Here is a 16,428-nt window from a genome sequence, read left to right as displayed (position 1 = left end):
AGAAATATTCTTTCGTTTTCTGGGTGATGTTGTTAATAAAGATTAAGTATCAAAATAAATATACTTTAAGCTCCATAAAAATATATTCTTCCACAAATATAACTCTGCTTAAGAATTATATCAGGGAAACGTATCCAGATACTGCTAATCTATGAGCATTGGTATCTTCATTGAAGTGCATACATTAATTGTTCTTTTCAAATGAACCAATGCAAAGCAATACAACTACACCATATAATTTGCTGTTTCTAAGTAATTATGTTATTCCATCATTCATTGATATGAATTGGCTGTGTGTCCCCACCCAAATCTCATGTCGAATCATAATCCCACATGTTGAGGGAGGGAGGTAATTGGAACATGGGGCCAGTTTCCTCAATGTTGTTATGTGATAGTGAGTTAATTTTCATGAGATCTGATGGGTTTATACAGCAGTTTCCCCTGCTGTTGCTCCTCTCTCTCCTGTCATCATGTAAAATGTGCCTGCTTCCCCTTGCCCCATGACTGTAAGTCTCCTGGGGCCTCCCCAGCCATGCAGAAATGAGATTCAATTAAACCTCTTTCTTTTATAAATTATCCAGTCCCAGAAGTATCTTTATAGCAGTTTGAAAACCAACTAATACAGTCATCAATTTAAACAAAAGATGGAGATGTAAGTTAAGATCCTAATAAGCCTTTGAAAATAACCCAACAATAAAATATTATAGAATATTAGGAAAATGGTATCCTGAATTAAAAATTCAATAATAGCAGATACATGCTTGAGGGGATGGATATTCCATTGTTCATGATTTGCTAATAATGCATTGCATGCCTGTATTAACATATTTCATGCAACCCATACATATATAAACCTACTATGTACCCACCAAAAGAAAAAAACTAAAGAAAAATTCAATAATCTGCCTTTGCCCTTTCTAAACCTCAGTTCATGCACCAGTTCTGATGTCTGCAATGTGAAATACTACTTTGGGAAAAAGAATTCTAAATCACATGGAGCATTTTTCTGAGCTCATCTGTAAAAATTTGCCATTTCCCCATATTTTACATATTCTAGGCATGAAATGAACAGAGAAGCACTCCAATTTCTCCCCCACATTTTCTTCAATGTATTGCTAATCAAGATCCATTATTCAGCTCTCAATTTAAATGATTATGCACACACCCTGACTATATCTAGTTAAGAATAATCATGTCTGATTTATATGTAAGGAGAAATAGATTGTTATCCTAGAAATGTCAGTGCTTGAATTTTAACTTGAAAGAATAAAGAACAGGATGTGGAGAACTGCCACCCCCAGGCCTTTGATGAACACTCTCCCTTTCCTGGCTCTGATATCTTGGCCTCACTGAATTTCACCATCTTCAAATGTGCACTGATACATTTCCATAAGATAATTTGCAGAGCTTCTAAGATTATTAACATTTTGCATTAACAATGCCAACTATTAATAATCTCCTTTTCCTCATGATTTGGATTACTTAGTCACCACTTTTTAAACACTATTACTGGGAGCGAATTGACAAACAAACACTGAATTATTATTTTGGTTTTCTCAAGCATTGCCCCAGGTCTTAGATGGAGGGCAGAGTATCTGATCTCTCTAGGATATTAACAAGTGAGCCAGTCAAGCCTGCAAGCTCCAGGATCATTCACAAGTAAACTTTTCCATGCAAAAAAGCAAAGTGCAGAACACCCTAACTAAGCATTGTAATGTTTCCTTCCAAAGCTACTCTGTTGAAAAGGGATTCTCTTTGAGGTAAGCACATTTGTAGGAGAAAATCTTCTAACTTAATGGTAGTGAGAATCAGTCTCATTCAGAAACTTACTGTGCACTCCCTGCAGAAGAAGACTGAGGCAGTAGGAGGATGCAGTAGAAAAAGGAAGACTATGGTAGTGCTGAAACCTTCCAACCAGAGAAACCTTATGGCCAACAGAAAGCATGTGACACTGGAACCCACACACAAATTTAAACCCTGGTTCCACCATTTAATGGTCCCATGAACATGAGATAATTGCATCACCACTGAATAATAACTAATGCACATTTCTGACTTTATATGCATCAGTCACAGTGCATTAATAATCATTTGTAAAGCAAAAATAAAATTCTAATCCCCTTGGCCATCTGAACAGAACTTTCCTCTCAGCAAGGGTAGTTCAGGTCATGATGGGAAGTGGGGTCAGACATGCCTCATTATATCCTCCTCCCTTTTGGAATTCTGGAAAAGTTGACCAGTATTAACTTATACTTGGACCTTAAGTCTGATAAAAAAACATTTACAATCTATTCTCTCTGAAGTCTGCTACCTAGAAACTTCATCTGCATGGGAAAACCTGGCTCCACAACCTCTTATCATAACCTAGATATTCCTTTCTATTGATTTCTGGTCTTTAGATAATAACTGTTTCAACCAATTGTCAATCAGAAAATTTTAAAATCTACCTATGACCTGGAAGCCCATGCTTCGAGTGCTCCTGCATTTCCAGATCGAACCAACATACACCTTACATGTATTGGTGGATATATTATGTCTCCCTGAAGTATACAAAAGGAAGCTGTGCTCTGATCACCTTGGGTACATGTCACCCAGACCTCCTGAAGCTATGTCATGGGTATGTGCTTAACCTTGCAAAATAAACTTTCTAAATTGATTGAGAGTCAACACCAGTAAATGCTTTGAGATTCAACCATACAAGTTTGGACAGGTGGGATATAGTTTAGGGCTCAAAATCTGGAGTTCTCACAATCCTAGACTCCACCCCTCAATCCAGACTGCAGCAGATGTTCATCTATTGGAAAGATTTTGCAAACAGAGTCTTTGTCAATACCACACTCCAGGATTCCTTAGAATATACAGTCTGGCAAAGATTAAAAGGCAGCCAGCATAGTCCATTAGGGGCATTGCAGTGTGTCTTCTACTTTCCTTTTAAATTCAAACATGGGCAGACAGAGCTAATAAAACACACACGTTTTGGGTTATAGATAGAGACTGGTGTTCACGCAGTCTTTGTCCAGACATCAGGACAATTAAGGTTGTTGGACGTAGGGTCTCTGGCAACTTGGTGAGAGATCTTGGTAGAGCCAAATTAAATACTTCCAGAATGCAGTGGTTTCTGGAACTTCTAAAAAAACTACAATCTATTCTTTTTAATTTAAAAATAAAAGTTGTATATATTCATGTCATACATAGTGATGCTTTGATACAGATAATGTAGGTGATTAGGTTCAGGTAATTAGCATATTCATCATATTAAACATTTATCATTTCTTTGTGCTGGGAACATTCCATATCCTCCTTCTAGCTGTTTGAAACTACGTAATATATTGTTAACTATAGTCATCTTGTAGTGGTATAGAACAATAGAACTTTCACTTCCTATCTAGCTGTAATTTTGTATCCTTTAACAAATCTCTCCCTATACCCCCTTACCCCCTACCCCTCCCAGCCTCTGGTATCCTCTGTTGTACTTTTACTTCTATGAGTTTTTTTAAGCTTCCACATATGAATGAGAACATGCACTGTTTAATGTTCTCCAGTTCCATCCATGCTGCTGTGAATGACAAGACTTTATTCTTTTTTATGGTTGAATAGTACTCCATTGGTTATGTTAATGTACATTAAAAAATCCTTAAGAATGAATATAGGGTTTTCTTCCATATGTTTTTGTTTTGTTTTTATTATAAACTTATTTGATCAGGCATATCTTTTATTTGAGAAATATCCTGAATAACAAGCATTTTCTATGTCAACAGTTTACTGGACATACTTAATACCTAGAGATCTCTTCTTAAACAAATTTTGACTCCACAGATTTGAAAAAGGGGTCAATATTTTGCATGTCTAGCAAGCTCCCATGTGATGCTGAGGCTGCTGTCCTGAGACCACATTTCTAGGCATGAGCCTGTAGGAAACACTCGAAGAAATGCAGCAGTTATACTCACGCAAAGCTCTGGAATAGTGGGAGACATGATTTACATAACAGGCCACCTTGAGTAAAATCTACACAAAGATCTTGAGATACAGAAAAGGCCAAGTAGAAATTTGCACAAATGCCTTAAACATTTATGGTTGCTCTAAGTGGGTGACATTTTACTTCAGGGCAATCGTTTAAATGGAATAGTGAACTCTAACAACGTATGAGCAAAAATAATTATCAAAATGTAGATGTTTGAGGTTTTTTGGTATGGAAGATGAACTGACGTATTTATTATAAAATTAACCTAAGATTGGAAGACTGCAACTGTACAAACGATTCCCTTTAGGGAATGAATAGTTCTCTACAAACACTTGTTTGAATTGTACTACCCCTAAAAAATGTTGCCGCTGCTTTTCCTTTAAGTTAATGTATTTCTGCTGGCTTTTATTTTTTGAGATGGAGTCTTGCTCTGTCACCCAGGCTGGAGTTCAGTGGTGCAATCTCGGCTCACTACAACCTCTGCCTCCCAGGTTCAAGCGATTCTCCTGCCTCAGCCTCCTGAGTAGCTGGGATTACAGATGCGCACTAATATGCCCGGCTAATTTTTATATTTTTAGTAGGGGTGGGGTTTCACCATGTTGGTCAGGCTGGTCTCGAATTCCTGACATCATGATCTGCCCGCCTTGGCCTCCCAATGTGTTGGGATTACAGGCGTAAGCCACCGCACCCAGCCAAAATGTTGCTTCTTCTTAAGGGGACTAATCAAAACCTCAGTTTCGATCATTGAGGTTTGCATAAACGGAATGGATATTTGCACCTCCCTTATCTCATGAAGACACAGGTTCAGGGTGGGAAATTTTTATTTGGAAGAATAGCTTAAAACATGGGTCTGATAATTCTTTTTCTTTTCTCTGGACCTCGCTATCTCAGGCTAAGAGGCTAATCTAGCATGTTCTAGACTTTTACCAAATGGAGAGCTTGTATTCATTTTGGAGAGCTCCATTTTCAAAGTGTCAGAGGTGTTTGAACCAGAATGACTCCATCTTGAACAGGGGCTGGGTTAACAGAGGCTGAGACCTACTGGGCTGCATTCCCAGGAGTTAGGCATTCTTAGTCACAGGATGGGATAGGAGGTCGTCACAAGATACAGGTCACAAAGGCCCCCCTGATAAAACAAAATGTGGTAAAGAAGCTGGCCAAAACCTATCAAACCAAGATGGCAACAAACGAGACCTCTGGTCATCCTCACTAATCATTATATGCTAATCATAATACATGAGCATGCTGAAAGACATTCCCACCAGCACCATGACAGTTTATAAATTTCATGGCAAAGTCAGGAAGATACCCTATATGATCTAAAACAGCAGGAACCCTCAGTTCTGGGAAATCCCCATACCTTTCCTGGAAAACTCATTAATAATCCACCCTGTGTTTAGCATATGGTCAAGGAATAACCATAAAAACATCCAATCAGCAACCCTTGGGTCTCTTTTGCCTATGAAGTATCCATTCTCTTGTTTTTTTTACATCCCTAATAAATTTGGTTTCATTTACTCCATGGACTTGCTCCAAATTCTTTCTTATGCAAGGTCCCCTCTCTTGGGGTCGGGTGCAGAATGCTTTCTAGTAACAAAAGGACCACAAGCTGGATGGATTGAACAACGTAGGCAGATTGCCTTACAGTTCTGGAAGCCAGAAGTCTGATTGTTGGCAGCTTTGGTACTTTCTGGAGGCTCTGAGAGAGAAACTCTCATGCCTCCCCCATAGCTTCTGGTGGTTTTCTGGTAATCTCTGGTGTTCCTTGACTTGAAGATGCAACACACCAATCTCTGTATTCATCCTATATAAGTCAGTGCTCTCTCTGTTTGTGACTCTGTCCAAATTTCCCCTTCTTAAAAGGTCACCAACCCTGATGACTCCATATTAATTTGATTATCTGCAATGACTCTGTTACCAAATACTATCATAAGCTGAAGAAGTGGTGGTTAGGACATTGTGGGTGGGTCTCCCTGAGGGTGGGTCTTCCTCATGCAGTCCTAACCCCCACTACAATATATAAATTTGGGGGAGACAATATAACTATCCCAAAACTATACCTGGTATATTAGTCAGTGTTCTCTAGAGGGAAGAAACTAATGGTATATCTGTATAGATGAAAGGGAGTTTATTAGGAAGAACTGACTCACATGATCACAATACGAAGTCCCACAGTAGGAGGTCTGCAAGCTGAGGAACAAGGAAGCTGATTTGGGCTCCACCCAAGTCGCAAAACCTCTAAAGTAGCGAAGCCGACAGTGCAGCCTTCAGTCTGTGGCCAAAGGGCTGAGAACCCCTGGTAAACCACTTGTATAAATCCAACAGTCCAAAAGACAAACTTGAAGTCTGATATTCAAGGGCAGGAAGCATCCAGCATGGGAGAAAGATGAAGGCCAGAAGATTCAGCCAGTTTCTTCTGCCTGGTTTTTCTAGCCATGCTCTCATCCCATTGGATGGGGCCCATCTACATTGTGGGCAGGTCTTCCTAAGGGTGGGTTTTCCTCTCCCAGTCCACTGACTCAAATGTTGATCTCTTCTGGCAACACACAGAAGCACCCAGATACACCCAGAAAAAAACACTTCGCATCATTTAATCCGATCAAGTTGACACTTAATATTAACCATCACACCTGGCAATGTCTCAGCCTGAGATGAGTTCCCAAAAATGGCAGCCCCATGGAAGATAGCTTGAGCCCAAGATATATGGGCCCTGGGAGCAACTTAATCTTGAAGCCAGCTGCATTTGGAAGTTGTACTTTTCTTTTTTTATGCCCCAAATTTCAGTTAAGCCATATTAAAGGCTGAAACTCATTCCCAAGGCCAGTGACATCCATTAGCTAGTGAGCGTAGGTCAGTGCTCTGAAGTAAAGCCATTGCTGGTGCACAGAATTTTTCAAAAATTGCTTCTCTAAATAAAATTACACAGTCTAAAATGCCCAGTGGGAGGCAGGTTCCCAGGTACTTAACCAGTAGGATTGGTATTCTACACATGTGAATGATGTAGCGCCGAAGACAGTTCACTAACTAATAAGCATGGAAACAAACTCAAAAGCAAACTAATCAATGAAAGGAAGCAAAAGTAGCAACTAACTGGGTGGCTGTGAATTTCTTTAGTTTTACAGTCTTGTAGAATTTATGCAGTAAGATCTGGGATGCTATTGTTAGCTTAAAGAGGAAGAAAAAATCATTCTTAGACTGTGTATGTAGCCCTACTTATTGGTAATTAAAAGAAAAGGACAACCCATGTTATTTCTTAACTTCCCACTTTTAATTCCTTGAGATTCCACTTGCTATGAAATATATCTTGTGGGTTTCAAAGTTAAGGGAAAAGTTGTCATTTCCAATCCTACCATTTATTTGTTGAGTTACCTCTAGCAAATAGGCAAACCCTCTGCGCCTTATCTTCTCATAGGAAGAAAAGGTCATAATAATCCTAATTCAAATAAATAGATGGAAATCAAATGGATTCCTATATATTTAAGACTGTAAAGCATCAAAATAAAGCATACACTATTATTTCAGCTATTATTATGATTATTTCTAAGTGTTTTTTGGCCTTCAATAATACTAAAATATGTAGGAGATGCATGTTTACACTTACCCTGGAGAGGTATAGGCAAGAGATTGTATTTGCATCACTTCTTTTTTAGTATTTCCAGCTGATCCACATACAAACGTATAGAGCTCACTTTGGGGCCTATTCAACAAGATGATTGGAAATACATAGTGTCTACATGCCACTGGCAACGTCAAACAGATAGTCAAATTCCTCAGGCTTTGTTTAATAATGCATTCCAAGGATATAAAATCAAGGAAAGTGGGAGTTTAAACAAAGCAAATATTGCTATTATGAATATAAAGCCATACCAGAAAATTAACAAAAGGGAAAATGATCTTTTGAGAGAGAAAAATGGGTATGCTATTTGGATAGGAGAAAGAGTGATCGAGCTTACATTGGTAAGAAAAACAGTGAAGGAGTTTTACAAAATGTGTGTTGTTATTGAAACAATACATGAATGATTAATTGCCTTATTCTTAATATACTTTCCGATGATTCCCAGAAATCCCAACATACCTTTACATTTGCCTTCGTAGCTTTGTGATGAGGGACTAAGAAGAGCTGGATGTTGTTTGTGAAATAATGACAACAAGAATACTAATTATCGCCAGGCCTGGTGGCTCACACCTGTAATGCCAGCATTTTGGGAGGCTGAGGAGGGCAGATTACTTGAGGTCAGTAGGTCAAGACCAGCCTGGTCAGCATGGCAAAACCCCATCTCTTCTAAAAATGCAAAAATTAGCTAGGCACAGTGGCGGGCGCCTGTAATCCCAGATATTGGGAGACTGAGGCAGAGGAATCACTTGACCCAGGAGGTAGAGGTTGCAGTGAGTCAAGATTCTGCCACTGCAGCCTAGCCTGGGCTACAGAGTGAGACTTTGTCTCAAAAAATAAATAAATAAAATAAAATAACTAATTATCATTAGGATCAGTGCTACCTTGTACCAGAAACTTAGCACTCATTATCCTGTAGAATATCCACAGCATCCATAAGGGGTAGGTATTAATACTATCCCCATTTTACACATGAGAGTTTTGAGGGTTTACAGAATTAAGTCATTTGTCCAAAGTCACATAGCTAGAAAGTGGCTGAGGGTAGTTTCCAGCCCAGGTCTGTCCTTCTCTAAAGCCCCAATGGATTACTGAGAATGATGGCATGCATTTGAGCCAGAGACAAAAATCCCAAATCATAACATCTCTTCTATGTAAAATCCAGCTAAGATGATCCTGTGAAAGGATAATTTTCACAGGGATATCTTTATTTTTTGGTCTTTGAAGTTGGTGACTTTAGATGGAGTCTCTGAGTAGATGCCATTTTGTTGATGTTGAGGCTATTTGTTTCTGTTTTTAATTTTCCTTCTAACAGTCAGGCCCCTCTGCTGTGGGACTGCTGTGGGACACTCCAGACCCTGCTGGCCTGGGAATCACCCGTGTGGTCTGCAGAATAGCAGAGATTGCTGCCTGTTCCTTCCTCTGGTAGCTTCGTCCCAGAGTCAGCCAGAGCTCTTCTGTGTGAGGTGACTCTTTGCATATACAGGGTTCAGGGAGCCACTTGAGGAGGCAGTCTGTGTTTTCAGAGCTCAAGTGCTTTGCTGGGAGCTCCGTTGCTCCCTTTAGAGCTGCTGGGCAGAGAAGTTTAAGTCTGCTGCAGTGGAACTCACAACCACCTTTTTCCCAGGTGCTCTGTCTCGAAGGGGTGGCTTTATTTATAAGTCCCTGACAGACTGCTGCCTTTTTTCAGAGCTGCCCTGCCGGCTAGGAGGGAGTCTAGTCACAGTCTACCTGCAGAGGTGTTGCTGAGCTGCCGCGGGCTCCGCCAGCTGCTGTGTAAACTTCTTTGTGCTTTTGTTTACACAGGCAAAGTTAGATAGAACTGCCTCAGTAATAGTGAACGCCCCTCCCCGCACAGAGGTTGAGTGTCCCCGGTGGAGCTCAAACTGCTGTGCTGGCTGTGAAAATCCCAAGCCAGTGGAATTCAGTTTGCTGGTCTCTGTGGGGGTAGGACCTGCAGAGCCAGATCACCTGGCTCCCCGCCTTCAGCCACCTTTTTCTCATGGGTATGTGCGGCTCTATCTCGCAGGTGCTCCAGGCGCCAGTCGAAATGGCTGCTCAGATTTGTGCTGGGTATCCGCAGCACTGGTTGAATCAGCCACTGAGATTTGCACTGGAAACCTGTGGCGCCTGTCAGCAGGTGGGAATCTCCCGGTCTGCGGGCTGCAAAGACCCTGGGAGAAGCCAGCATCCTAACTGGAGCCCTGGAGTGGCCGAAAAGTCCCGGATAGCCTCCGTTGGGTAGCAGGGAGGGCCCTCCAGCCTGTTGCACTTCCCAGGTGAGGCACTGCCCCCTCGCCTTGGTTTGCCCTCCTTGGGCTATACCCACTGTCCAACCAGTCCCATTGAGGTGAACCTGGTACTTCACTTGGAAATGCGAAGATCACTCACCTTCTGTGTCGCTGTCTCTGGGAACTGCGCTCTGAAGCGGTTCCTATTTGGACATCTTGGCGGAAGTCCCAGAGACATTGATGTTTTATGTTCTCACTACTCTTTTCAGACATTACAGACCTGGTCTGGTCATTCTTGAGAATTTGCTTGAAATAAATGATGATCACTTGTTTCTTCTGCTACCACCTTTTAGAAATGATAGATAATTTGACATGAATTTTAGAATAATAATCATTATTAACCTAGCAGTAATATAACTATCAAAATTTGACTGACTTACATGAAATCTGCTAGTCTGTAATACAGGAATCTTAAGACAAAAAATGCCCAATGTTTTGCATCTATGGGTCACACGTCTCATAAAGTGTCTTTGAAATTAGTATTAGAAAACCATGGTTTCTTATTAAATTACAAAAGCCTAACAGAAAACATAGTTTACATGGAAAAGATATTTGCAGACAAAATGAAATGGAAAATTGCTTTGGACTCTGAATTACTTCATTTCACTGTTATAACAATCATTATTTTATGTTGATCAGAAACTGATGAGCAATTTTATAGATGTAAAATAGGAAAATGTTTCAATATAAAATATTTGTAAAAATCTTTTAAAATATTAAGTTCATAGATGGAAATATTAATTATTAATTAATTGTGAAAATATGATCTAATCCATTTGTCTTTATTTAAAAAATAAGTTACAAATTGTTCATTTTATCATTATGTAATGTCCACTTTGATCCATAGTAATTTTATTTCAAAACTACTTTGTCTAATATTAATTCAGCCACTACAGAGATGTAAAACATCCTGTGGAAGGAGGACAGGAGAGATCAATGGGCTGTTCCCTGCAGGGTACCCACCTTCTGGAACTCCAACTCAATAAAGAGGTTTATAGAGCGATTTTTCTTGGTCCTTTGTCTGTCCATGTCTACAGCATCCTTTTAAAGGTCAATCTTGCCACAGGTCTGAGTCAGGAGAGATGGGAAGGAAAGAGAGGGACTATCATGAGCAGTGCAAAGTCAGCGATAACCCCATCCATGCATATTTGCATCTTTACACAAGGTTACACTTTTACTGATGCTATTTCAATTGTAAAAGCCACAAGCCACATGGAATTCCCAAGGAGAGAACTCTCCTTAGTATTTCTTGTTCACTCAGTGGTCAGAGCTGCAGGCACAGAGGCTCAGGTTACTCCACAAGCCAGTCAATACTGCAAAACCATAGATAGCATCAGACATAACCAATACATAAAATATTATAAACGTTCCACAACAAATAGTGTAACATTCAATATCAAGAGAAAAGGGATAGGAAAAAGAGTTAAACAAACCAGTCCAGGGAGAACAACACAGACAAAAAGAAGATCCTGGTATGGCCTGCTCAGTCCATCCATCTTGCAAGGAAGAAAGTTTAATATGGGCAGAGCCTTTGCTAGCAGATGTCAGGCGTTTATTATAAGTGACAACAAGATAGTGCTCATTAAGCAACCATTTCAAGTTGCTGAAGTTCTGCTGCTTTTATGGCCACAGAGTCCTCTGGTGAGGACTGATCGTGGAAGAGTGTGCTTGGTTATGTCCTTACCTGGTTGAGTGCAATCTTTATTAATTAGGTAAAACATCTGGTTCCTGTTGGCAAGGCACCTTTTGAAACGTAAGATTGAGCATTTCTCCAAGATGGAGTAATTGATGTCAAGGATACTCTATACAGAGCCCACTGCTCTTTGGTCATTCTTTGGGTTCTGATTTTCCTCTCTAATCTGCTGGTTACTCTACTTCTTGGAATCTACATGTAATTGCCTTGTATGTTCTGTCCAAGCTTTGAGTTGTAATCAGAGGCAGACTTAATGTAGAATATGTTTTTTTCATCCTAACCAGGCCTGCTTTGCCAATTTATTCTGCTGTACATGCACTTTTCTCCTGACTCAAAAAGCTTTGAAGGAATTTATTCATCAAATATTTATCTCCTCAAATTGAAAATGGGTTTGGACCCCTGCATTAACCTGGAATTCAATTTTGAGGAGGTTTTCTGAACTGTCAATGACCCACAGCTGAAATTCAATTGGAAATTCTCCATAACAACATCCAAGGCATCTCATCTTTGTATTGTTTGCATTTAAGGCTGGGTGTAAAACATTATTCATGAATAAACCATCTCCAACCAAAGCCAAAGGCAATTTATTTATTTATTTTTAATTTTTTATAGGTCACGAACACATCTCTTTCTTGGACTCCGATTCTTTTGCCATTGAGTGTCTATTTCGAGCTTCAGATACTAGTAAGTCTATAAAATATTCTAGATTAAATGAAAGATCACATTATCCAAGCTCTGTTCAAAGGTGTCTCTTGCTTTTTAATATCCCTAAATAATAATGAGAAATTTTGGAAATGAAATGTATGAAATGTGCTCTTTATCTCTGAAAGCAAGAAGGAAGATTGGGTTTGATCACCAGATCTGCAAAGGAATTGTGTGTCATCAGCGTGAGAGCAGGTCATCCTCAAATAGAGAGGGTGAAGACCTTCTACGTGAGGCAGTGCTAATGGTTTTAATCAAGGAAAAGTCAAGAGCTGCCTCCAATTCATATCTCCACCTTGAAGATGAGAGTCAAAGAGGCAACACATCACAAATCTGCCTTCCAGCATATTCCATATATTTATATTTAAACATCTTAATCTGACCCTTTTTCATTAAATGCACGCCTTGGACTTCTAACAGAAATGACGTTTGGAAGCTATAACTATTATTAGAAAGATGCAATGAAGACAGAGGAGTGTGATTGGCAAGCCCTCCTAGACCTTTAGGAGATGAGACATCTGTGCCACTTGCCCAAAAATATTGGCTGATTTTTCATCACAACATGTGCAGCTACAGTAGGTATTGGAAACCCTGCCAGGCAACACCTGCAGACCACAACAGACCCTCATGTAATTTAATATGATGTCTTTTGTTATGAAACCAGAATTCCATTTTGCAAGCCTGGCCTCTACCAAAATAGAAAATTGGTCTCTTTTCTCCCACCTGGAGTTGTTTTCAGGGGTTGTTAATATTTAAGAGCCTATTACTAATTTCAGTGAGTCCCGCACAAACCTGTTCTGGACTCAGTGTTGCTGAATTACCCCTCCAAGGTAAGTGCTACAAACGCATCTGCAATTTTCTTCAGAGATATTGGTTAAGGACATTATCTGTTCTCCCAGAAGTTCTCCATCCTGACTCAGGTTATGGCGGGCAACTAAAACACACCAAGAAGAGTCAAGATCAAACTGTGTTGGTCTTATCCAAAGCCTTGGATGGTCCCAGAACTCTGAAAGGATGCCAGAGGTTCAGCAGCTCCTGGTCTTTTCATATGTCACTTACCTTTCGATTTGGTCAGTATACACAGCGGCAGCAACATTATGAATGCTGGAGGAGCCACTGCAGTTGGGTAAAGCAGCAGGAGAGAATGCAATCTGGAGAAGGCCAGCTGGAGTCAATCCTTTACCGATCTAAATGTTTATCTTTGCACTAGTGGCAGATCCCCTCTTGGTGTGTAGTTCCTAGGCATCCATACATCCTTATGCACAGTTCTGCTCTTTTCTTAGGTAACATAATAGGTTACTGAAAGCAGTTGACAACCTACCTCTGCAACATTTGAATCAGTCTGGTTTGTAAATGCTTAAACTCCACAGCTCACTAAATTGTTAGTGAGGGCGGAACGTGGTGGCACATGCCTGTAATGCCAGCACTTTGGGAGGTGGAGGCAGGTAGATCACTTGAGGTCAGGAGTGTGAGACCAGCCTGGCAACATGGTGAAACTCCATCTCTACTAAAAAAATACAAAAATTATCCGGACATAGTGGCGTGAACCTGTAGTCCCAGCTACCTGAGAGGCTGAGGTGGGAGTATGGCTTGAGCCTGGAAGGCAGAGGTTGCAGTGAGCAGAGATCATGCCACTGAACACCAGCCTGGGCAACAGAGCGAGATCCTGTCTCAAAAAAAAAATGTGGTGAGTTTTTAAACACATGCACACAAGGCAATCAAGAAATAATTTAATTACAACTTAATAAAGTATTGACAGTTGACCATATATGCATTACAATATCGAAAAATACTTTTCTGGACTACCTGGAGTTTTCTTCTAGAGGTATATATATTTAGCTAATTGTACCTGCTGCTAAATTTTGAAATGAGGAGTATAGTTAATTTTTTTAAACCAACCATTTTAAAAAAAGTCTGCTATGCATTAGAGATAAAGTAAACATTTGATGTTATCCTCTTACATAAACACTGAAATAACATCTAAAGCAGAAGTTATTACTCAAATCTCTATTTTATAAGCACTGCATACATACTTAGAAAGTCCAGCCTGCTCATTTTTCTTTTCAGATCCTGAACAGTGGAGCTGAAATGTAAACTGAAGACTTACTGGTGCTAGTCCCACTTTGTCCATTGTATTTCTGGAGTATTTCCTTAATTGGAGAAAGTGAGGGCAGTTAAGGCTTCCCCTTGCTTAGTTAAAATAAAACCAAATAGAAACGAAAACTGAAAAAGCTAAGTCAGAGTGGCTCCCAGGTTCCCCCAACTCTCAGTAGAGTTCTTTTCTACTTGCTGTTTTGTGGGGAGTGCATTTGTTTATCAAGCTCGGAACAAGGACAGAACCCACTTTTTTCTACACTGGTTTTCCAACATTCTACGATAATGCTTGACTTGTTATATTAGCCCATTACTTTCAGTACTTCTGGAATAAAACAGGACACACGTGAATAAAGAAAGAAAACTGTATGCCACGTATTGGTTGTTAAACTCTTAACCCTTAGGTAGCCAGGAATAAGAATGGGGTTCACACTGTTGATTGCCTTGCGTGTATCTACTTGCTATCAATTCCCTGCAGAATATGAATTTCTTAAAGCATTTCTTCCTTTCCAGATCTAAGATTCTAGAGAATAATGATAAAGCCTACAAAATCTAATTGAATTAAATGAAATGACTTACTTTCTGCTACAGAGGAAGAAAATCTCCCTCAATCACCCTTCCTAAGCATATAAACTCATGTTGGAGGTGACTGGCATTATAGTCTTAATAAAAAAAATAATTGACTTAATTCTGCATTTTCTTCATGAATCAAAATACTAAAAGTAATTTCAACCGGCTTTGGTCAGTTTTAAATGACACATATGAAGTATTTCCACAAAGTTCAATGGAAATCTGATTCGGAAATGTATATTCTAAAGTCCTGAAATATGGAAACTCATTTTGTCTTCTAAAATTATTTCTAGGTGATTTTCCCTTAAATCTTCTGTTTTTTAGATTAATCATAAGATTTATGTTGGAATTTAATTATGGCTGCTAATAACTTAGCCATTAATAGTGTCGAAGGGACTTCTAGACACTTTTTCCTCTTAATAAACATTGACAACGCTATGGAACGTAATGATGTTAGAAAAGGGTCTCCTGCCACATTAATAACTCCACCAACCACTGTGCCATCTGGACTCTACTCTAGAAACCTTCCCCCAGAAATTTTTTTTAATGTCCTAAACCTGGAAATTGTCACAAGTTTTTCCCTTGTAGGGCTGAACATATGTCATATTTCTTTCCTCCTGGTCCTCTTGACAGTTCAATAATTCTAAAGTCTCAAAATTCACATCGGCATCTGATGGGTGAAGTTTATTTGCTGATGTTGAGGGTATTTTTTTTTTCTTGTTTTCTTCATCACCAATTCAGCTTTTGATCTGAGTCAGAAAATTTGACTGGTACATAATTCAAATACTTTTTCTATACAGCAGATTTATGCCAGAGAATTCCAGAGTTAAGTTTCATTTTAATTTTTATCTATCCAAACTACTAATTAGTGAATCTCAATCCTGCCTGTACATAAGTATCTTTTGAGGGAGTTTTATAAATACTGACATCTCATGTCCACTCTTGGAGCCTCTGAGTTAAACAGTCTGGGCTGGGGATTTCTTGAGAGGGGCTTTACAGGCAAATATTTTAAACTCCTCCTTTGTACTTAATAATGAGCAAAGTTGTCAAAGACCCAACATTCTACTTTACCTGCTGAATCAACAAAAATTGTTCAAACATTACCCACTTGAGACATCCAGTTGTAGCAAGTGGGAGGAGATGAAAGGTAGTACTTTAAAATACCATCATTGAAATATATCTCTAAGGGTTTCAGACATTCTTCTTTCTGTAATGCAAATACAATCCTGAATCCTCATCCTTCTTATAGAAATATCTTGCTTTAACAGAACACACTGCCATGTGTGTACCTATGCAACTGTATTGCATGCTCTGCACATGTACCCCAAAACCTAAAATGCAATAAAAAAATAAGAAAAAAAAAAGAAATATCTTGCTTTGCATATGTTATGATTTTAAAGTTTACAATGACTTGATGTTTTTGTCAAAGTTGTGATTTCCATTCTGCATGTTGGGAAACTGAGGCTGAAAGACATAAAATAACTTCTCAAAGATTACAGTATAAATG

Source organism: Callithrix jacchus, chromosome X (genome assembly GCF_049354715.1).
Source record: "Callithrix jacchus isolate 240 chromosome X, calJac240_pri, whole genome shotgun sequence".
Lineage (NCBI taxonomy): Eukaryota > Metazoa > Chordata > Mammalia > Primates > Cebidae > Callithrix > Callithrix jacchus.
Note: the sequence above shows the minus strand (reverse complement) of the source record.